The following is a 25,093-nucleotide window of genomic DNA, read 5'->3' on the forward strand; positions in this document are numbered from 1 at the left end:
TTAACTGATATCAAAAAGTAGAGAAGTTCAAAATTGGATGAATGATTGTCTCAGGCATTCATTGAGTGAAGAAAGGTGGTATAAAATAACTCTGAAAAAGTAGATCCTGTGATCCCATTTATATGAAATTCTAGAACAGGCAAAACTAATTTAAGGAGAAAAATCAGAACAGTGGCCTTTGGGGTATGGGGCCTTTGGGAATGGAAAAAAGGACATTTTCTGGGGAGACAGAAATGTTGTATATCATGGTAGGTTTGGGTTACATAGCTGCATCCATTTGTCAGTATTTTTCTGCTAAGATTTCAATACTTTCTAGTGTAATTAACTTACACTAAAAGATTTATAATAGCAGTAGTCATTATTCTTATCCATAATGAATTGTCATTATCATTATTGTTAATGTTATTGAGTGGTAAGTGGAAAGTCAGTTAAGGTATAGATGTAAGAATGGCAGAATGTTTATAATTATTTGAAACTGAGTAATGGTGAGTGGAGAGTATATTATTCTGTTTACTTTGTGTATGATATTTTCTATAATTAAGAGAACATATAAACAGTGACCATCTCATACTTTTCTTTTTAACATTTTTCAGTAATTGGATCATATGAAGGATATTGTCATATTAATACATGGGAACATTAATGGCCCTTTTCCCCTCAATTCCTTCTGTGGGTTGAGCTACCTTTTTGTTTCAGGAAACTTTTTTGTTGCTGGTGATTTGAGGTTTAAGTCTCAACAATTACCACAACAAAAACAAGACTAATAGTCTAAGGATTAACCACCCAGAATTATGTTGAGATATCCCAGAGGAGACCACATACACATTGTATACAAATTCACTGTACTTCACCAATATTTCATAACACTTCTCTGACCCTTGGAAAGGTTCTGGAATAAGCTGTTTTTATTACATATTTTTCCATTTTACAGAGACCAGTATATGATATAGAAATATCACCTTTGTGAATGGTTATGTCAAGAATTAATAAATTTACCACTATTATTCAAGCCCACTGGGTGCTTCATTCTATTATAAAAGTGAATTAGATTACTCTGACTTTCTTGTTCCTTACAATTCATAGTAATTGCTGCCCAGTGTATAATTCTGTTAAAGGTAATGTCAAATTGAATCTATAATTTCATTTTGCAAAACTTAAGAGTATATTTTATGGTCTTTTTATTTCTCTATATGATACCTTATGACAACTAGGGATTGCACTGTACAGTTACCAATCCAATATTTATTTATTTTAAATACAATAGTAGAGGCACAGGATAAAGTGAGAAAGTAAATTGTCATATATCAAAACCAGAAAAAAATAATGGGTCATCACTTCCACAATACATTGTGACTCATGGTTATTTATAACTTCCTTCTCTCTGCATTTCATGTTTGCTTCATCCTCAGGTAGCACCCCAGCTAGTCAGGATTTGTTAGCAGATGTTATAACCCAACCATTCATCCTAGCAAATTCTGAGCACTTTTTGGTCCTCTTTGTGTGAAGTTGTGATAGTCTTCAATAAATTTTACCTTTCCTAAAGAAAGAATGTATCTTTTAGTTTTAAGCTTCAAATAAAATTAGAGGCAGGTAAGAGATTTCCCATGTACACCCCACTCCAACACATGCACAGCCCTCCCGCTCCCCCATTATCAGCATCACTCATCAGAATAGCACATTTTTTATCAAGGCTGAACCCACACCAATGCATCATCACCCACAAAATCCACAGTGTACCTTTGGGTTCACTCTTTGGTGTTGCACATTCTGTGGATTTGAACAAATGTGTAATGACATATATCTATCATTATAATATACTAAGTGTTTTCACTGCCCTGGAAATATCTATGCTCCACCTGTTCATCCTCCACAACCCCCAGCAACCACTGGTCTTTTGTCTCCGTAATTTTGCTTTTTCCAGAATGTCATACAGTTGGCATCATACAGTCTGTAGCCTTCTCAGACTGGCTTCTTTTACTTAGTAGTATGTATTTAAGGCTCTTTCATGCCTTTGTGGCTTGATAACTCATTTCTTTTTAGTGCTGAGTAATATCCCATTGTCTGGATGTCCCATGGTCGCTTTATATATTCACCTGCTGAAGGGTATCTGAGTTGCTTCCAACTTTCGGCAACTATGAATAAAGTTGGTATAGGCATCTGTGTGCAGGTTTTTGTGTGAATGTACATTTTTAGCTCCTTTGAGTAAGTACCAAGGAGCATGATTGCCAGATTTTAAGCTGAGTATGTGTTCTTGTGAACCTCTTACCATCAGATAAGGTATTAGTAGGAGGTGCTCAGAACTTAATTAGTTCAAAGGGAGGTCCTCCAACCAATGGCCTGAGCGTCATCTAGGAGCTTGCTAGAAATCTGGGATTTGAGCTTCATCCCAGACCCACTCCTAAATCTGCATTTTAACCAGATTCCCCAGGTGATTCATGCATTGACTGTTTCTTAAACATTGCCCCTAGAGAATCATCTGAGTCCTTGGGGTTCCCTGCCTTTGTTATATAGTAGCAGCCCTAGTTCCCCTCAGGAATCCTTATATACTCTAACCGACATGGTGTCTCCTTGAGATCGCATTATATTTCTGAGACAGTTTATACAACATGGAAGTTAGGGGCACTCCTGGTCAGGGCAGAGCAGCAGCTCTCTAGGTGGAGACCTGAGGGTTAATGCCCCACTGCCACAGGAGTCCGCAGCGGCGGTGAGTCCCTGCTGGGCAGAGAGCTGGTGTGCTACCAGGGTGTGCTACTCAGCAGTCACTGTGGCGGCTCAAAGGCATCACTAAGGCGGGGAGAGTATGAGTTATTATTGTTAGTTTAGGCCAAATAACAGAAAAAGGCAGGTAACCAGAAGCCATTACATAACGTGCAGTTTCAGGAGAGGTAATAGATTAACCCCTTGTCATTTATCGCTTCCAGGAAATAGTTTATTAATTACTTAGAGAGACCGGAGTGCTGAGAAGTTAGTTTAGAAAGTGAATTTTTAGTGGGAAAAGGTGAATAAAACTGACCCAACTTTAATCTGTAATAGGGAAACCTGGACAATTGAAGAATTATTTGTAGGGCCAGATAAGTGTAAGAATATTATTGCTTAAGGGGGCCGTGTTTGTAAATATATAGATATTACAAATTTTTTAAAAACTAAATGTCCTCTTGGATAAACAATATCACGATGGTGTGTTCTTTTTAAAGAACCACAGGCGGAATTTTTTTCAGTCTCACTATTAGAAAACAAACATAGTTTGCTGAAGTAATTGGTTTATTCTCTTCTCTCGCGGTCACTTTGAATATTTCATCAGTGTGTTTCCCTCTTCTCTCCGTTTGTTATAAACAAACACTTTGGCCCATCTCTAATGACATGAAATAATTATGTTTTATTGGCTGGGCTTTCCCTTAGTTTTATATCGTTTGACTACAATTATTTTCTCTTTGGCCCCTTGCTCTGCTTTTAGCTGATGCTACATATCACTTTATATTTTTAGTTTGCCTTATTTTATCAATATTTTTCTCTAATGATTAATTATGACACCACAAAGAAAAAGGTGTCTACTTCAAAGAGAATATTCTCTGAAATTTTTATTTTTAGGAACAGTACTTCTGTTTTTAATGTGGAAAAGGGCATTAAAAAAAAGTATTTTAAAAAAGGAGCACTGTTCCATCCTTTGGGAATGTGAACCGTGACTAGTAATTGTGGGAGCTGTTTTAAAAGACTGGTTGTATTGGAGGTTGCAGCTTAAAATCAGCTGATGTCTCAAATTAGATGCACACATTCTATTATGGCAGATCAATTAGGGGCTATGTGTATAGAAATACATATTACTTCAAAGTTTAGATTTTTATTTAGAACCTCAAATAAATGCATAAAATTATCTGTAACATGGTTCATGACCCATCTTGACATCCTCATCCCAGGTGTAAAAGAATCTAAGTAGGAACTTGTTTGGGGGTGCAGAAGCAGGAACAGGGGTCAGTAGAACAGTGTTAATTATAGTTTCACTCTCCAATCTTATAATCCCATACTGATCCCAACACAGGATCCGGGATGGGGGAGGGCTGAAGCTTATGTTCTTCTCTGGCCAGCACACATCTCCTTGTAATAATTTCATGTTTCCTTACTATATCATAAGGCCACATAGCAAATCATGAAAATAAACTAGCCCTGGCTTTTTTATGTATCAAGATTCAGTAGGAAGAAAGGACATAGGGATTTTCTGAAATCATTTAAACTTTTAGACCACTCAACAAAGAAGTATAATGTAAGCCCCAAACGTGAGGCACAAAGGTAGTTTTAGATTTTCCTGTAGCCATCTCATGACAAAATTAAAGAAGCAAGTGAAATTAATTTCAGTAATACTCTTGATTTTACTCATATATCCGAAATAGACTCCTTTCATCCTGAAATCCATATAAAATTATTAATTGGATGCTTATTTTATAGTCTTTTTACTGTACTAAAGCCTCAATATCTGGTGTGTATTTTACAGTGACAGCATATCTTGAACTACACTTCAAGTTTTCTGTAGTCATGTGAAGCCAGTGGCTGCCGTTATGGACAGCACAGTTCTAGGCCATTATCCTTTGCCCCAGTGGTGACCCCTGCACCATCTAGCCACATCTATTTTGCTCACTGCCATATACTACTACTTAGAGTGGTCCACGTTACTTAGTGACTTTGCATGCCCTGTTCTTCAAATCAAATGAATTCCATGTCCCTTCAGCTTCTGTTTCTCACAGGACACAGCAAGGACTACATTCAAATGGAGCCATAACACCTCTGAAATCTTTTGATATGCTTCTTTCTGCCCATAACCTCCCATCCTTCCCACTTGGCCAGTCCCTCATCTTTGCTTTTCGGTGACTTTGAAGGCACAGCCCCTCAAACCATCTATTTTCTCCCTTTAGCCCCTCTCTTCTGCCAGGTGGCATTTATTTACTCAGCACGGATGGCGTTAAGTTCACAGAGCCAGGTCTGAGGATGGTCTGAGGAACAGGTGTCTTATAGAACAAAAAGTCATTCCTAGTAATGTGGCATTGCCTCCCAGTGGGTGCTTTGCCTGCACCCTCTTTACTGTTAGACCTCTGATTGACCTGTTTGGCACTATTTAACCTCAAAGGTTCTTAGACATACCTACATGGTAGGAAAAGCTCAACTTAGTCTGAAGCTGCCCCACACCTCTACACCCGCTTCCTGGGTGCTTTTATCGGCCCTGCGCCTTAAATGTCCTGCACCCTGCTAGCAACAGGATCTGCACTTCCTGTTCTGTCTTATCTCTTTGGTTCACATGTTTCTTGTATCTTACTTGATTCCTACAGTTGTTGTCTTCTCCCTGCTCTTCTTCTGGCATTTCCTTCCTTGTTTGATGTCTTATTCTATCATACTCACCAGATAGAAAACTGGGAGTCACCGTTTGATGATTTTATCCCTTTCAACTCCCTGTCTGTCAGGATGAGATCCCCCATGAGAAAAACTTCATGATCTTCCCTGCCTAGTAATGTCTGTGTACCAATCTTCCTTAAGAGAGAAAATGGGATCTCGGTCCCTTCTTCCTTCGCTCTTTTGCAGAGCTTCCCGGTTGATGCTGGAGCGGGGCAGCCAGCCGCCCTCGTCAGCGCCAGGAGCTTGCTCCCTCGGGCTGACTGCTGTCGGGAGGGGGTCTGAATCAGTATTCCCGAAGGCAGAGATCTCTCTGGAGCCAGTCTTAATCCACTTGGCTAATGTGAAGAACATGGTTTGTGTTTAATAGCCATGGAAAAATAATTTTTTAAAATATGAAGGTAGGAATCCAGACATCCAGAAGTATGGAATGGTCCCAGATGAGTGTTACTGGAAGAGGGAAGAACAAGAACAACTGCTCCCCTTCACCTTCTCCCAAGGGTGCCTTCCAGAGGTCACGTTAGATCAGCAGTGAGATGACCTGACTCGCACAGCGGTGAGTGGGAGCCACACGCAGCACTCCGCGCGTGCAGTGGTGACTCTTGTTCTAGATGTTTCTCCATGCGATATGTGCAGCCAGTACCGACCTGTGTGTCCCGTTTCCATGGCGATGTCAGGACAGCTCTCTGATGCTTCCATGCTGTGGGTCGTGGTACATAAAGCTGGGCTTCCCAGAAATCATCCTTGTAGTCTCTAGCTTGGCAGCACCTTTTCCAGCGTGACCTATGAGCGCCTGTGCTTCTCTGACCTCCCCCAGCAGCGAGGTGGCGGTCCTGGGTTCTGGTAAAGCCCCTAATTCAGCAGCAGCGATGTCTGAGTCGTGTGACTAACACTCCCGAGTGAGTGGGATTGTCTTACAAAGTCGATCACATTCCTTTTATTAATGAAAAAAATGTGATCTTGTTGATACCTCACCTAATGAAGCAGCATGTAAGGGTTGTGCACATATTCTCATAAATTGGATTTCCTCATTGTGTAGGACCATGATACTTACTATAGATTTATCCAGTAAGAGAGAATATGCTTGATTCAATAGAATATTTTAAAGAAATACACCACATGTACTTTCTTGCTTAACTTGGACAAATTAAATCTAAACTTGAATTGACAAATATAATAATAAAGTCTGTAATAAGTTTAATGACAAATATATTTATGTTAGAGAATGACATAGAAATTTTAGCAAATCTGTTTACCTACCAATCTTTTACGTGCAGTTGATTAAGAATTTTACTCTGTGCTTGGAAACTATATACTATATAGTATGCACTGTAAGGCTATCTGAGTTGCTTCCAACATTTGGAATTTATCTATTTAAAAACATTTAGTATTTTGACATTTCATTTTTCTTAATGATTTTAAATAAATGTTCTAAACTAAGATAAGGAATCTTCTCTCAAAGAAAATGAATTTAAACAAAAGCACCAACTGCACCTTGTCCTTGAAGGCAGCCGCTGGTCTGCTAAAGCAGCAGTAGTTGTACTGTTGGCCCTTAAATGTTCCTGTAGCTGTTTGGTAACACTGTACCTGCCATCAGTACCCTAGCTATGGGGTATTTCAAACTGCAAAATACTTGAAAGTGATGTTCCTGCCTTCTAAATGACTATTACATTTTATAGTGTGGAAGTGAATAAAATTTCTCTTGTAGTTAATCATCAGGATACATTTTATCTAGCAGCTCTAGGAATGAATCTAGGGTATTTCCCCTTGAACCTGGAGCAGGTTCCTTTGGTGGTGCTCAGACCCACCAGTTACCCTCACATTAGGTCTCTTCCCACGTGTGTGGCAATACAATAGAGGTATAAGCAAAAGAGCAGAAATCCCTCCAGCCTTTGCTCCTAGAGTTTGTAAAGGCAAAGAAAAGTCAGAGTTCTCTAAAGCTGTTAGTGCCAAAGCATCTCAGCTCAATTCTCTTTAGCAAAGATCAAGTAAGGAAGGCTAATCTTTTTTTCTAGACACTTAATTCATTTTCCTAGGTATCTTTACTTCCCATTTTGCTTGAGAGTCTCTTAAAGAGAAAATCTTATTTTAAAGTGACTAGTGATACAAACACAATAGTCCTGAATATATTGGTGTCACAGTAATTGTGTTCAGAAGTTAAGATAAGCTCTGAACTCTACAAAGAATGCGTTCTCCCCAAGTGGCATTAATATTCAAAAAGCACACAATTTTAGTGACATATTCACTGATATTTTTATCTAGAGGAACAGTCACAGGACAGCCATATTAAATGGGGATTTGAAAAGATAAATCAATAATAGAAATAGGAAACACATTCTTTTCTTCAGTATTTATGGGCATTAGAGATGTTCCAGAAAAATACAGATTCAGCCCCCTTTTGCTTATAGTTAAAATCAGCTCAGTGGGATAAGGGTTTCATTGCAGACTGGTGGAGTTTTAGATCGTAGATCAGTGGCTCCCGCTTCTGCAGCTGCCAGGTACACACATGCCGCTAGACTTCCTGCAACACCCCGGAGCCACACTCATCGAGCACACTTTCTCCTCTGAGCTGTGTGTCTCTACACAGTGTGGATAAAGAGCATTTTAATGGTATTATAAGATGAAGTCCATTTTTACCTTAAAAATTGACTGATAAAGTGGAATAAGCAATTGATTTAAGAGAGTGGCAAGATTTATTTTATCATGATCAGATGCTTTGGATTAAATATACCTGAACTTGGATCAGAGCTCTGCCTGTGACTTGTTTGGTGAATTTAAGGGTGTCACTTGTTTCTACTCTTCAGAAAGTGGAGAGAAAACACTGAACTTTGAGGCCAGTTTAAATGACAGTGCTGTGGACTGAATGTGTCCCGTCAAAAGTCACATATCGAAATACTACCCCCAAGAGGATGGTATTAGGAGGTAGGGCTTTTGGACAGAGATCTCTGGCCTCCTCTGGCATGTGGGGATACGGAGAGAAGCAGCCATCTGTGAACTAGGAAGCTGTCCCTAACAGACACCAAATGTGCCTGCGCGCTGACCTGGTACTTCCCAGCCCCCGGAACTGCGAGAGGTGTCTGTTGTTTATAAGCAACTCAGGCTGTGGATTCTGCTAAAGCAATCTGAACGGCCTAAGACAACCACTGAAGCCAAGGTGCTTTTTGAAAATGAAAAAGAGATTGATATTCTTGTGTAAAACACATCATTTAGTTCCCAGAACACCTAGAGAAAGGTCTAGACATGTCTCCTCCTCCCCAGAACCCTGTGATCTGATCTAGTTCCTTCCACACTCCTCACCCGCCGCTCTCCCTTTCAGTGACCATGCCCAGAATTCCTACGTCTTCCCCACCGATCAGTCACTCCAGGAGGCTCACACCTGCCTTGGGCTGGTTGTGAAGTGCTTTTTGCATGGTCCCTCCCTGCCTGGCATCTTCTCATGTTACCCTTTGCGAGTCCTCCTAGTGACCCACGGCTAATCCAAGCCTGACAGCCCCGTGGTGACTCTGTCTGCCACTGCCTGGTTTCAAATTCAGTTTCCATTACATATTAATGTAAAGATTATTTGTAGTCCCTCTGCACTAAAATGTAAGCTGCATGAGAGCTGGGAGTTTTTAAAATCAAACCGGCTTATACCCGGTGCCTAGTGGTATCCAGTACAAGGTTGGTCCTCAATAAAGATAAGTTCTTTCCTCTCATATCATGGAATAAGTATGTACTATGAACAAAATGCAGTGTTAGTTCGGGGAACTAAAAGATCTACTGTAAAGTCCCTGTCTAATTTGCAGTAAATGACGGAGTCAACAGCAGTTACAGGGATAGTAACAGGACTTATCTATCTCCTAGGACTGCCTTGGTGGTCACCAGATAGACACAGGTGAGGCACTTAGAGTGGCTCCTACTGGGTGTTGCTTCCCAGTAAATGATCAGACATTGTATCATCTAGTTGTCTCCTTAATTTCAGAGTCTAGGAGAAAGGAAACACATTATTTCACTATCAAGAAATCTAGAAAAGGTAAAAGTCTTCTCTTTACATAGGAGAATATCAAGAAAACCTTCAGGTTCTACAACAAACTCTAGATACGAGTGTGAGAAATAATTAATTTAAGACTGTTTCTCTCCAAGCTCCCCAAAAGTGGAAACATTTTCCTTCATGAGTATAGAAGAGACATTATTGGGTCACCAGACACTTCTACTTATGCTGCAAACTGCAGTGCGCCAAGTGTACAGTGAGACACAAAAGAAGGATTTTTTAGCCACTCTAGAATTTAGTTTTTAAAAATTTTGTCAAATTCTTTGCAAAGATGTTTTTAAACCTTTGCTAAAAGTGCTTATATTGAAAGGTGCAAAAAAAATACAGGCAGAGAATTAGTTACCAAAGTATCACAATGCACACACAAAAAAAGTACACTGGATCTGATCATAGTTTTAACTTCTTTATGCTAATATGTTTATAACTTAGTGTATAATGAGACAATGGGGAAACAAGTGCTGAATTACTGGAACTATAAAATTGACTTGAAGATAATTTTTATATGTTTATACCAGCATGTGATATTTACTTGCTATCCCATAAAGACTGCCAAAAATGAACTACTGTAGTCAGCAATATGGGCCAGAAATTTATATTTGGCATGTTTCTGAGATAAGAGGCTGTCGTATACTTTATATACATCCATGCTAAAATTATTTATTTTATGTCAAGTGTTTTTAATAATTTTCAGAACATCAGTGACTAATTTTAGGGAAAAGAGACATATTGTGTTGTACATTGCTATTGTCTATAAAGTGTTCTAGAAATTTAATTCAACAGCTTCTCTTGACTTAAAATACCAAACAAAATAATAGAATGTCAGCAAAAACAAACAAACAAACAAAAAAAAGCCCAAGTAGCTCACAAAAACCTTTGGTTGGTTCAGGCATGTGTAAAGTTTACTTAGAGGAGGTCAGAGAAAATGTTGGAGTAAGGAATTCAAAAGTCAATCCTTCCATAAAAGCAACAAAAAATCCTGGAAAAAACTATCAGAATCAATATTCTCAGAAATCTGGAAGCTAACCAATAGCTTGTAGCAACCCATTGAATGTTTACTCAGGAAAAGAAAAAATAGACCAAACCTCAATAAGAACATAGAGCCTTGTGATATTTTACCCTAGTCCCATTTCCTACTGACCACTTTGGTGGTGGCGTTGGAGATAACAGCCACATTCCTGGTAACAGATGCCAGTACTGGAGGGAACAGAAAGGATCTCATTTGCAAAGAATTGTGGTTGTTTGCTTCAACTTGGGTGGTGACTCCCTGGAGAGCTGGCTAAAAGGGCTATGTTTGTTCAAAAGCATTTACAGGCCTATATATTAGTTGTTGCTGCCCTGGGGCAGTGAATGAAAGCAAAACACACAGACACGCACACACACAGACACACACACACACACACAAAAAAAAAACTGAAGGGCTTAGGAGGCAAGTCGGGGGAATAAGGACTTTAAAAATCTCTGACATATTCCTGGAATCTACAAGGCCATGTACGTGTCCAGGGCTGTGCACTTGCTCAGAAAGACCTGAGAAGGCCCTAAACTCTTGCCTCTAGCTCTTGAAATTGCTGTAGATACTAAATTTTAAGACCTTCATGCTCTGCATAAGCAGGAAGTGAGGCTAAGGCAGAGTTCAAAGTGCCTAAGTGAGTGCTAAAGGTGTGCTCCAACACACACACGAAGTGGATCTGCTGACACTGTCCAATTACTGGCTGACCACTACACTAACAGAAGAGAGACTGCAGTGGCCCAAAATGACAAAGGTGACAGACTTTACAAAAATTAGTTTAGAAAAATTACCAACCAAAGAAAGAGCAACTACAATAAGTAGCAGAAAACAAACACTGGGGATGGGAGAGAATCGTATTTTCAGAGTTGTTGCTTAATAATATTGTAAGTGTTCAGTTTTCAAAAAAAATATGTGGCATACAAAGAAAGAAGAAAGTATGGACAACACACAGGAGGAAAGCATTAAAGACTTTAAGTCATCTATTTTTAATTTGTTCAAGTAGATAAAGGAAACCATGGCCAAAGAACTAATAGGAGACCATGAGAGTTATGTCTCACCATGCAGAGAATATCAATGGAGAGATGGAAATTATAGAAAGGAACCAAACAGATCTGGAATTGAAAAGTACAATAATTGAAATGAAAACCTCACTGGGAAGACTCAACAGCAGAGTGAAGCAGGCTAAGGGAAGAATCGGCGAACTTGAAGGTAGGTTAATGAGACTGCTCAGTCTGAGTAATGGATATAAAAAAAAAGAGAAGAAAAATGAGCAGAGCCTGAGAAACCATCAAATATATCAACATGCATGTAATGGGAGTCCCAGAAGAACAGTAAGAGAAAGGAGGCAAAGAGAATATATGAAGAACTAACGGTGAAAAGCAAAGATACATTTTACTCCGATTGTTGAAAACCAAAGGCAAAAAGAGAATCTTAGAAATGGCAAGAGAGAAGCAACTTACCACATCCAAAGGAAGAATCCTCAACAGAATGTCATCTGGTTTTGCCTCAGAAGCCATGGAAGCAGTGGCATGACATAGTCAAAGTGCTGAAGGAAAAAAAAATGACCTGTCAGCCAGGAATTCTGTATCCAGTAAAATTATCCTTTAAAACTGAAGGTGAAATTAGACATTTCCAGATAAACAACAGCAACAAAGTGACAGAGTTCATCGCTATGAGACCTGACCTACAGAGGGCTAAGGGTAGTCTTTCAGGGTGAAGTAGAAAGATGCTACACAATAACTTGGATCCACCTGAGGAAATAATGAACACCAGTAAAGGTAACTGCTTAGGTGAATATTAGAGTTGGTCTTAATGTATTTTAGGTTTGTCACTCCTATTTTCTCCTTTCTAATTAAAAAAGAAACTGTATAAAGCAATGGTTATAAATCTATGTTAATGGACACACTGTGTATAAAGTTGTGATTTGGGACAGTAACAAATAAAGGAAGAGATCAGACTATACAGGAACAAAATTTTCATGCTATTGAAGATAAGTTGGTATTAACCTGAACTAGATTATAAATTAAGATGTTAATTATAATCCCAGGTCAACCTCTAAGAAAGCAACTCACAAATATTTAGTAAAAGAAAAGACGAAGGAATTAAAATGGTACACAAGAAAATATTTACTCAATGTAAACAAGTCAATAATGGAATAATCAAAGAACAAAGAAGATATAAGAAATAGAAAATAGCAATGAAATGGCAGAAGTAAATCCTCCTTTATTGATAATTACATTAAATGTAAATGGATTTTACTCTCTAGTTAAAAAGATAAGATTGGCAAAATGGATAAATAAAGATTATCCAACTGTATGCTATCAACAAGAGACTCAATTTCAATTCAAGACACAAGTGTGGGATAAGCAAAAACATGGTAAAAGGTATTCTATACAAACAACTGGCACAAAACAGAGTGGCTGTGCTAATAATGTATAGACTTCAAGACAAACATTTTAATGAGACACAGGAGGACATTATGTAATGATAAAAGGATAAATCCAACAAGGAAATCTAACAATTATATATGTTTATACACCTAACAGAGCCCCAAATATAAAAGCAAAAACTGACAGAGTGAAGGGAGAAATAGTTCAATAATAATAGTTGAAGACTTCAATACTCTACTTTAAACAATGGGTAGAAAAACTAGAGAGAAGATTGGCAAGGATAAAGAAGATGGAATGGCATTATAAACAAAACAACAGAAATTGATAGAATATTCCACCACTGAAAGCAGAATACACTTTCTTTTCAAGTGCACATAGAATATTCTCTAGGATAAACCATATGTTAGGCCACCAGACAAATTTCAATACGGTTAAAATGATTATAATTATTCAGGGTATGTCCCCTGACCACAATGAAATGAAATTAGAAATCAGTTAAAGAAGGAATTTTGGAAAATCACAAATATGTGGAAACTAAGCAGTGCACTCTGATATGACCAATGGGTCCAAGAAGTGATCACAAGAGACATTAAGAAACACCTTAGTTTAGTGAAAGAGAAACCACAGTTTATCAGGACTTATGGAATGTACTGAAAGCTGTGCTCAGCAGGCATCTATTTCAGTAAACACCTATGTATGACCTAAGAAAGATCTTATCTCAATAACCTAATCTTCCATCTTAAGAAATTACAAAAAGGAAAGCAAACTAAACCTAAGACAAGCAGAAAGAAGAAAGTAAAAAAGATTAGAATGGAGATAAATGAAATAGGTAACGGAAAAGCCATAGAGAAAACTCAAAATTTGGTTCTTTGAAAAGATCAACAAAATTGATAAACCTTAGCTAGACTGACCAGGAAAAAGAGGGAGAACATACATATGATTAAATTCAGGACAGATACCAAAGACACACAAGACATCATAAAAGAAAATGACTACTAATATCCCTTATGAATATACTTGCAAAAAATCTTTACCAAAGTAGTGGCAAAGTGAGTCCAGCAGTGTATTAAAAGAATTGTACATTACAACCAAGTGCTGTCTCCTGAATTCAAAGGATATTCCACATAAGAAAATCAATCAATTTAATATGCTGTATTAATAGAATAAAGGAAAAAAAATGATCATCTCAACAGACACACAAACTAAAAGGATTTGACAAAATTCAATACTCTTTTATGATAAAAATATGGAATAGAAAGAACTTTCCTGAACCTGATAAAGGGTCTACATCCACATTAGGCCTACAGCTAAAATGTAATGGTAGAGCTGAAAACTTTCCCCTGTGGCCAGGAATAAGACAAAGACGACTGTGTTTGCCACTTTTAGTCAACATTATCCTGGAGGCTTTAGCCAGGGTAAAAAGTAAAAAAAAGAAGGAAATCCAGATTAGAAAGAAAGAAGTAAAACTATCTGTGTTCCTAGATGACATGATCTTATATGTAGAAAGCCCTGAGGAAGACACACACACACACACACACACGCACACACACACACACACACACACGCACACACACACAGCTAAGAAATGAGTTCAAGGTTTAGGACACAAGTTCAACTACAAAACTCAGTTGTATTACTATACACTAGCAATAGACAATCCAAAAATGAAATTAAGAGAACAATTCTATTTATACTAGCATTAAAAAGAATAAATTACCTAAGGAGTAAATTTAAATGAGGAATTGCTGACTTGTATGCTGAAAACTACAAAGTACAATTGAAAGACATTAAAAAGGCCTAAAAAATAGAAATACCTTGTTTTCATGAGTGAAATACTTACTATTACTAAAATGGCAATACTTCACAAACTTATCTACAGACCCAATACAATCCTGATCAAAATTCCAACAGCATTTTTTTGTAGAAATAGGCAAGCTAATCCTGAAATTCATATGGAATTTCAAGAACCGTGATAGTTAAAACAATTTCGAAAAAGAACGAAGTAGGAGAACTCACACTTCCCAATTTCAAACTCTCCCTTTTATAATGGGAGAAAATATTTGCAAATCATTTGTCTTCTAAGGATTTAGTACCCAGAGTACATAAAGAACTCTTGCAGCCGAGTAACAAAAAGACAACCCAATTACAAAATGAGCAAAGCACCTGAAGGGGCAGTTCTCCTAAGAAGCTTTACAAATGGCCAGTAGTACATGAAAAGTTGCCCAATATCATTAGTTTATTAGGAAACTGCAAATCAAAACCTCAGTGAGCTACCATTTCATACACAATAGGATGGGTATAATAAAAAAATCCAGAAAATAGTAAGTGTTGGTGAGGATGTAGAGAAATTGAAAGCCTCATAAATTGCTGGTGGGAATATATAATGGTGCCACCCCTTGTGGGGAACAGTTTGGCCATTCCTCAAAAAGTTAATCATAGAGTTACCGAGTAACCCAGCAATGTCATTCCTACATAGATACCCAAGAGAACTGAGAACAGGTTTTCAAACAAATACTTGTATATGAATGTTTGTAGCAGCGATATTCACAACAGCTGAAAGGTAGACACAACCCAAGCGTTAATCAACTGAGAAGTGAAGCGTGTTGTGTATACATAGTGGGGTATATTTAGCCATAAAAAGGAAGAAGTACTGATACATGCCACAACATGGATGAACCTTGGAAACTTACTTATGGTAAGTGAAAGAAGCCACACAAAAGGTCATCTGTTGTTAGATTTTGTTTTTATGAAACATCTCGAATAGGCAAATTCAGAGAAAAACCAAATTTAAAGAGGCAGGAAGTAGTTGCCAGGGGCCAAGGGGAGGAGGGAATGGGGAGTGTATGTGGTTTCTTTTGGGGGTGATGGAAATTATCTGGAATTAGTGGTGATTGTTGCACAACATTTTGTACGATAAACCACTGACATGTTACACCTTAAAAAATGGTTAAAATGATCAATTTAAGTTATGTGAATTTTATCTCAATTTCTAAACTCTTCTACTTGAAGGAAGACCTTTGCTCTCAGCGTTCCATCTTCTATTTTGTTTGGTCCAAGGCCTACCCTTCTCTCCAACATTTCACCTTTCCTACTGATAACTTATGAGAAACAAACTGCTTTTCCAAACATTCTGCTAAAATTCAAGGAAGTGAGAGTTTCATGATTTCTTTGAATCAGTTTAAAGTATGTTATGAAGATGAAGCAAATTTGAGTAATTCTGAATAAATAACTGAAATAACGACCTTTTTGTTGGTTAAGTGCAGGGAACTCCTGACTGGCCATTAACTACTAAATTTGGATCCATTTAACCTGCTCTTTGTGATAGTTGCCAGACTAGCTATTTATGTACCATAATTTCCTCAAAGTTTCTTTATTTTAGTGAAAGATTTTTTTTTCCATCTTCTGATCAAAGCACTCAACCTGACAGGCATTCACAAAATACGTGTGTCTGTGCCTTCTCCAAAACGCCTTCCTCTGCAATGTCGGTGGGACCTTGTCATCCTCTAGTGGCTATTCTCAAAAGCTGCATTCCACATCAGTGGTCACTTGATCTCTGGCCAACAGATACCATCCCCCAGTATTCACCGCAGCATTCTGAGCAATGCAGCCCGGATGACTTCCAGATGATCACATTACATTTTCAGGGAGCTGTTTTAACTTCGTTCTGATGTAAGGAATTACTCTGTTCATCTTTCTTTTCTTTCACCTGTTTCTCTATTATCTTTATACCCTGTCAAATGCCAAAATATTCTATAATTTTCTATTCTTTCTTGAGACACAATTTGTCACTATTTGATGTGGAATTATATAATAGTGTAGATTCATGATATATTTTTCTTAATAGCTAGAAACAGCAATGTTTATAAAGCAACCTAAATTCCAGTTATCATATATATGAACTTCTTCATTACACCAAAAAGCCATAGCAAATTCTTTTACTCCAACTGCAGTCCTCTCAAAAAGCATGTATGTTTTGGATCCTACAGAGAAATTTATTGAGACATCAAGAAATAGGTTACATTTATAAAATTTTGAACTTGGACTTCGTTTTTATTACAAAAAAAAAAGATGTAGAGGCAAATTCCTTCAAAAAATCATTTTATGAAAACAGAAATTAGCCTTTTGATTTAAAATTTAATTTGCATGTAGTAATAAGAATAACGAACTCAAATGTCATATGAAAAATGTAGGGATAGCATGTAATCTTAGGCAGCTAATGAACTGTTTGGAAATAAATAATATTTTTGGATTAAAGATTCTCTTTTGGAACTAGTTCAGTATCATCTTTTAATACCAGAGAGGTCCTAGAATATCACTGAAGACATCTGGAGCTAGACTTTTGCTTAATACTAACACAGTAAAAAAAATATATTCTTTAAGAAATTCCTTTTATTTATTTTTTTTACTCAAAGGAACTGCATTTGCATACTTATTTCCAGTATTCTATACTACTACTGTTACAGGACCATCACTGTAAACAGTTACACATAAACCCAGGAAGAGCAAGATCTGTATATGCTAATCTAAGTAATATTCTACTGGCTTTTTGTCAAATGCCACATTCCCGGTTACTTACATGTAAGTCATCTACGTGTTTGCCTCAGTGTCTCACTCTTGCTGGACTCACAGTCTTGGTAGACTGGGTCCGTGCCAGTGAAATTGCCTCCGTGAAAGGAAGATAGCTTGGATGCTACAGCGTGCTTTAAGAGGTGGGAGTAGGTATTCCCTTGCTTTTGATGATCGATTTTGCTCGCTAAGACATTTGAGGATTTAAAATGGTGTTCAAAACAAGATTCTACCTTCGTGACCCAAAAAGTTGCACAGTTTGCTTTTTAAAGACTGTATTAATGAGCCAATATTCTGCTTGATGTCACAGATGAGCACTCAGATACCCCCCATTAGGTTAATGCCTCTGTTGATTCCCTGACAAGCTTCCCAAGGAAAGGGGAATTGTTTACATTTGGGCCTGTGCTGTAAACACACTCCTATTTATTCCAGCTAATGAGAAACAGGCTGTCTGGAAATGTGTCTTTGAGGAAAATACTGAGCAAGTCTTTAGGAAGTAAAGCTCTCTAGATTGATTGAAAAGACAACATTTGGTAACATGTTGTAAGCAAAACATAGTAGCAAGTTGAAAAGAAGGCAAATCAAATATAAAATTTCCTTGGTTGTGAAAACTTGGGCTTCGGACCTAGAGGGGGACGAAGTAATGATCTGAGCTTTTCGCAGATACCTGGTTGGCCCCCCTGTCCCCCCGCTCCCCACCCCAGGTTTGCGCTCCTGCTGGGAGTTCTCCGGTTGTCTTGTCTCTCCTTGGGATCAGCCGGGCTGTCTCTTCCTCTCACTTCTGTTATAAGGTGTCTAATAGTTTATAGCCTTTTAACCTTACGGCTCTTCCTATAGACAGTTTCGAAAAGCTTCTGTAGTTGCTTTAGCTCCTCTAATTTGAAAAGCTACTAACTTTTGAATAGTAGGCTTCATTATTGGAAAGTTTTGCGATGTGATGCCTTACTGAGCATTGATTTTTGTCCCGGGTGACATCTATCCGAAATATAAATTATTTTGCTTAGGGCAGAATATTTGAAAGTAAACAAGTGACAAGGCTTATTTATTTTTCTATGGCTTCTCTTCAGACTTTATATCTCTCCACTCGCTCTTGTGTATATTCTTCACCTCCTTGAGAAGACATGAACTCCTGACTGGCCATTAACTTACATATGAATGTAAGTTGGACTCCCACTTCAATACATTCACTAATTCTTTCTAAGAAGTAAATTTGTTTTACTCATCAACTCCTTTCCATCATTTGCCATCACTGTTTGGTGGTTTTCCTGAAGCTAAGTCTCTCTCTTTTGTGTGTGTTTATCCTTGTATCTCTAACATACGTAACATGCCCAAGGAAATCTTTTTAACTCCTTTCTCATTCTTTCCACTTCCTACATTCAGTTGATCAAATAATGCTGTTAATTCTATCACAAAAATGTCTTTGATATTTTACTTCTCCTTATTCCCATCGCTACTGCATTTGTACAAGTCCTCATTGTGAACTGAATTGTGTCCTCACGAAATTCATATATTGAAGTTCTAATTACCAGTGTGACTGACTGGGAGGCAGGGCCTTTAGAGAGACAATTACATTTAAATGATGTCATGAAACCATATTGGTCTAATCCAGTATGATCAGTGTCCTTACAAGAGGAAGAGATACCAGGGACATAGATGCACCAAGAAGAGGTCCCGTGAGGACACAGTGAGAAGACGGCCATCTGCAAGCCACAGAAAGAGGCCTCAAGAGAGCTGAACATGCTATCAGAGAAACTGAACTTTGACCGTGGAAGTCCCGCATCCAGAACTCTGAGAAAATACACTTCTGTTGTTTAAGCTGCTCAGTCTGTGGTATCTTGTTATGGCTGCCCTAGCAAATGAATATAGTGCTCACAATTGATCATCAAGGAAATTGAAATAATTCTCTAATTTTTCCATTCCCCCTATCTTATAATTGGGAGGGAGCCTCTAACTCCCTGTCTCAGGGTTTGATGAGGTGACTTCCCAGTGAGGAGCACAGCTAGCTGGCCGTTGTCTGGTTAGCAGACCTCCCTTCTCTGTCTCTGTCTCAGGAAGGTCTGAGGCATTCGGAAGAAGTTGACTCTGGGAGATGTCCAGGAGTCCCTTAGCTAGGTGTTTGGATCAAGCTCCTCCTCCTAAGTCTTTTATTATTGTATATTTTATTGACATGGAAATTATATTTTAAAAGGCATTTGTGTACAATTGTCTCATATGACTTAGTCCTCAAAACAAATCTGTAAGGTATATCATAAAAACCTCCAGTGCAAAGCTGAAGAAACAGACTTCGGGGTGAGTAAATCGCTCCATGTCTGACAGGCTCTGAGTGGCAGGAGCAGCCTAAAATGCGGTGCTTCTGACTGAAAGCTCATTGTTCTTTCCACTCTGTCACATTTAAGAATAACACATAGATTATATTCATTTACTGTGCAAAGTGGAGTTGCAGCAAACATGTATTCAATTTATTTGAATTAAACTGCAAAGAGAAGGCCCAAGTTAGAACTCATTTAAATTAAACATAGACTCCTGTGTCAGACATCTTACTCAGCAAGCATATGCCCCGGGCAATGGAGTCAGTCAAGCTAGAAAAAGTAATTTGCATTTGGTGAATCCTATGAACAAAAATGTTTGATTCATTTCAAAGGTTTTCAACCCTTTAAAAAGAAGAAAAATGTGCTGTTCAACCTTACATAAATTGATGATGATAGAGAAATTGAGTAGATTAATTTAGGGCCATAGAGAATCATTGGTTAAGGAAAAGATGTTTTGATATATAATTGGTAGAGTTATTCCCTCTTTGTAAATTTCCCTTGGAAAATTAATAAATTGACCTTCTAGCCTCTGTATCCTTTGAGTGAGATGGTTTGAATAATGTGAATGGGTCTCCCAGTGCTTGATCACCTCCCATTAAACCAAAGTAACTTAAGTAATCAAATTCTAGCTTGTAAACTGAAGAACAGGAAATGGATCCTGGCTCTGTGTTAACTTACCAAGACACACATGTACCACTTGGTTATGCTGGTTTCTGCTGTCTTCTCTACAGTAATCAACAAGTCTTTCAAATAGAGAAGTTTCCAACCAATTTTCCCTTACAATTGTGATGATTAATTTTATGTGTCAGTGTGAATGGACTACACAGCTGGTAAAACATTATTTCTGGGTGTGCATGTGTGAGTGTTTCCAGAAGAGTCAGCATTTGAATCAGTAGCCGGAGTAAAGCTCCTCCCTCAGCAGTGAGGGTGGACATCATTCAGTGCGTCCAGGATGCAATACAGCAAAAAGGCAGGCAGGGCAAGTTCTCTTATCTTGACCCTAGAGAGTTCCACCTTCTACCGCCCTTGGAGATAGGAGCTCCTGGTTCTCCAGACTTCAGACTTAGAATAAATTTTAGCCCCAGCCTGCTGGTTCCGCAGTAGCAGACAGCAGACTGTGGGACTTCACAGCCTCAGCACTGCCTGAGCTAATTCCTATAATGAATCTCCTCTGAAATGGGCCCCTTTCTGCATATCCTATTGATTCTGTTTCTCTGGAGAAGCCACACTAGTTCAAAACTATTCTGCTTGTTAAAGCCAAAACTATTGCCTAACGCATGGTGCCTATCTACTCTACAGTCTAGCCCTTGGATTTCTGATCTTGAAATTTTAAGATGACTGTCTTAGCAAATAATGAATCAGAGCAAAAGTAGAAGGCAAAGCCATTTTATGAATTTATGCATACTTTGATATGTTTAAACTTGTCACAAACCACTGAAATGGCATTCGTAAGGAGCCAACTCTTCCTCCTTTCCACATGTCATATGGTCTCCCATCTGTTCTTTTATCTTTCTGATTTGTTCTTGTACTTAAGGATACAGTTAAATAAAGGACAATAACAAATCTCTGTCTCAGTCTACTTGGAAAATATTTTACTGTATGTCCACCTTGCCTCCCTTTTCTCAGCTACCCAATTGCTATACGTTGTGATCAAATTGAAATGAAATGAAATGCTGGTTAATCTGCTTTTATTTGATTCAGGTCTCTTTATTTTTATCTTCAGCCAGAAAAAAGACAAATTGTCATTTTCCAGTTTCCTCTCGGAAATATTTTTTTCTAAAAAAATAAAATATTTTTGATATTGCTGTGTGTTTTAATGTTCTGATGTGTTTATGATGCCTTTTCTGGATATATTTCATTTCCTGTGCCTGAGTATCATAATGGGCAGTATAAATATGCATTATACATGTGAGCTATATGTAAGAGTAATGTGAACGGCATACATATCTAAAACCAATGAAATAGTTTCTCTGTAAATACTAATTTTATTATATTATAAATCAAAGCATTATCACTTAGTACTATTCCTAAATAGACTACAGAATTTATTTGAGTCCATAAATGGCCATGAGTATATTATGTTAGAATACTGAACAACTTTTGGAGAATATTAGGCATTGTTTGGTAGAAGTTGTTCTGTTTATTAGAAGAGGAGTCAAAGGAAAATTATGCTAAGTAGTGTGGATACTGTTACATTGTTTACGAGAGAATGCTTCCAATGATTTGTGACTAAAGTAATTTTGCTGGCACATTAAAAAAAATTCCACTGAATCCCAGGAATGATTCTACTTTAGAAGTTTGAATCATTAATACAAGTAGAGGATTGTTTATTTTCATTTCAAACCATGGTGGGATTTTTCATTCTAAATATACCAAGGTACTATATTTTTAGGCCAACATAATGAGTATATTACAAATGGCTTTAAAAAAGACCAAAGGTAGAGTCTAAATGATTGATTTCTTTACTTTTTCTTAATTTAACAATTCTCTCATCTAGATAAACTCAGTTTTAGGTTATCTTTGCATAGTTTCTAACTGTAACTTTCTATTTAAGAAAAGGAAAGTAGGCATGATATGCTTGATATCTTTTAAACTGTATGATAACTACTACCATTTTGAGTACTGGTCACAAAAATGTTACAATTCTAACAGCTTTATTCTTTGAGTGACCAGAATTTGTTAGTGAAGACTTAAATATGGTTAATTAACAGTTGTTCTTGAAATTATTAGAATACTAATCATCCTGTTAAATTTGTGGATATGATAAAAATTTCTTGCCAAATCTTTAATTTGACTGTAATGTATAATTCGATATGAAGACTTATAATATGGCTTCTGATTAACTGAGGATGGCAGCAAAGGAGTAAACATTTTTTAAGAACCCCTTACTTAGAACGTATGGCATGAATTGCATGTAAGCTCACTGAATACAGTAATGAGAGTGTTACTTATTTCCAGTTTAAAGCATTCCACTTGAATCACTCTATGTTTCTTTGTTTGTGGTATAATCATAGGAAGTTCACCTAAGGGTAGAGTGGTAAGTGTAGAAAATTCTGTCTGATTGCAACACACGGGGACTAAATTTGGCCTTCCAATAAAGGATTACTTGGTCCAAAAGTTTTAGCATGCAGCATCTGGTATTCAGGATAACATCATGTTTTTCTAAAAACCCTCGTCAAACTTCTGGCTGAATAGCACCTCAGAGTATTTGCAGCACCTCTGCCAGCTTTTCCTGCCCAGGCAAAACTTCAGTCTTCAAGCTTGTGGTATCAGCTTAATACCTGTTAACAGCCGGGACACTCTTACAGGCCTGCAAGGATGAGGCCTCTATGGGATGGGAGTGGTCATGAGCCTAAACCATAATTAATAAACAGCCCACATGGATTGCCATGAAAATAATGGCTTCGTGAGTCCTTCAAATCTAATCTAGCATCAAACCTTCAGTGTCAGAGCAACAGCTTGACATGACATTTTAAATTAGATAAGGAAAACACAGAAGCTTTCCTTTTATTGAATATAAATTAACTTCTAAAATGTGGAAAAATGACCTCATGATTTTGTGATTGATGATCACAATAGAAAACTGTTCAAAAGTATTAAAAGTACTGATTCGATGATGGAAAATCTTTGAAAGCTTTTATTTTTCCTGTCCCTCGGATAATCCAATTCTCAGTTATTCTTAAAGAATATAAATGCATACGTCTTTGAGTGAATTCAGTAAGAGCGACAGCAGAAAAGGTCTCTGGATCAAGATAGGTGTGGGTTTAAATTCTGATCCTTGACTTGTATTAATCACTCTAATGCCAACGTTCTCCTCCTGAAATTGGGTTAATAAACATGTACTGTCTCTTACTCACATTTATGAGATATAAAAACCACTGAAAACGATTTTTTTCTTAGTTGGCAGCAAAATCTGGTCTGACCTGAACCCACTGCCAGCGAACCTGGCCAGAACTGCCATGCGGTCATTCATAGCCTTTGCTTACTCCGTTCTGTGTGGGTGTTCATGCATTTCACCGAGGAAATATTAATGCTCTTGACTGCAGGAGGATGCTTCAGACCCTAAAACTGGAAGATGTCTGAATCTAAGAAATATTTAGCCTGAGAGATTTCCCGTAAGGGATTTACAGGCCTGTTATGCCAACTGTGAGTGTTGATTTGTAGAGTGAGAAAGCAATGAGTATGAATGCACAGTGCCTGGCACACAGTAGGTATGCTACGAATACTGTCTTCTCTGTTCCTTCACAGAGAAATGTCTTATGCAAAATTACATTCATGTTAGACAATTCATTTCTGTCTTGTCTGCCCCAATAAAAGTGTGAGGTCATGATTATAAAGGAATACTTCCAGTTTCAATCTGCGAGATATAATAAGCAAACTGTAGTCCGTCACAGTATTGCAGTGCTTCTAAAGGCTGTGCCAGGGACAATGTCTAATTGCCTTTTGTCCCTGGACACTCAGAAAATGTGCAGGATATTGTGACCAACACATGCTGGTAGATTACTGAGCCCCTAAAATGCTAGAAATAACTCCAAAGAAAAGAAACAGTAAGAAGTTAGACAATGGAGGAAATTATTTAGAAAGAATGCCTAAATATTTCAACTGTCTGTTTGACAAAAAAGGATAAATAGAACAGTCTAAAGAGCACATACTTGGTAAACAACTAAGCTAATGTCAGTGAGAGAACCACTTACATAATACTAGCATGAATCACCTTAGACACATTACTCTCATCCATCAATTCAAAGTGACAAGAGGACCAGGTTGTCATTAGTGCCCACCAATTCTTTGACGTGGTGACTCACAAGCCCCTAAGACATTTCATTATATACTCCTAGGGATGGATGTCTTAACATGAACTTTGAGAAATATTGTGCAGTATCAGTGTGATGGTTAGTTTTATGTGTCAACTCATCTGGGCTATAGTATCCAGTGGTTTAATCAAACCTGTATCTGGATGTTGCTGTGAAGGTACTTTGTGCGTGTTGTTAACATATACAGTCAGGTGACTGTAGTAAAGAGGATGACTAGATGATTTGGATGGGCCTTATCTAAACAGTTAAAACTCTTTCTAATAAAAATTGAGGTTTCTTGGGGAAGATGAAACTCCACCTCATTACTGTAACATTAACTCGTGGCTGAGTTTCCAGCTTACCGTTCTGCCTTACACATTTCAGTTTTGCAAGCTTTCACTATCATGCAAGCCAATTCCTTAATTCTGTTTCTCTAGAGAATGCTGACTCATATGACTTTCAATCACTTTATTATATTTCATACTTAGGAAATGTATAGATGGGAATCATAGAGATTTTCAAATGCCTGACAGTAGAGCCATTTTCAATCTTTTATTGTTGTAGATTACCTTAAATTTGTACTGAAAAGACAGGGACCTACGTAAAAGAAGATAGGTGCATTA

The 25,093-nt window shown here is 37.7% G+C and overlaps 1 long non-coding RNA gene across 1 annotated transcript; it reads left to right on the forward strand.

Moving 5' to 3' along the window:
• The first annotated feature begins 16,092 nt into the window (after positions 1-16,092).
• Positions 16,093-20,447, forward strand: LOC130684410 (uncharacterized). Its single transcript, XR_008998674.1, has 2 exons — positions 16,093-16,471; positions 18,436-20,447. It is a non-coding gene; the product is annotated as an uncharacterized LOC130684410 (long non-coding RNA).
• Positions 20,448-25,093: the final 4,646 nt, after the last annotated feature.

Source organism: Manis pentadactyla, chromosome 7 (assembly GCF_030020395.1).
Source record: "Manis pentadactyla isolate mManPen7 chromosome 7, mManPen7.hap1, whole genome shotgun sequence".
Taxonomy (NCBI): domain Eukaryota; kingdom Metazoa; phylum Chordata; class Mammalia; order Pholidota; family Manidae; genus Manis; species Manis pentadactyla.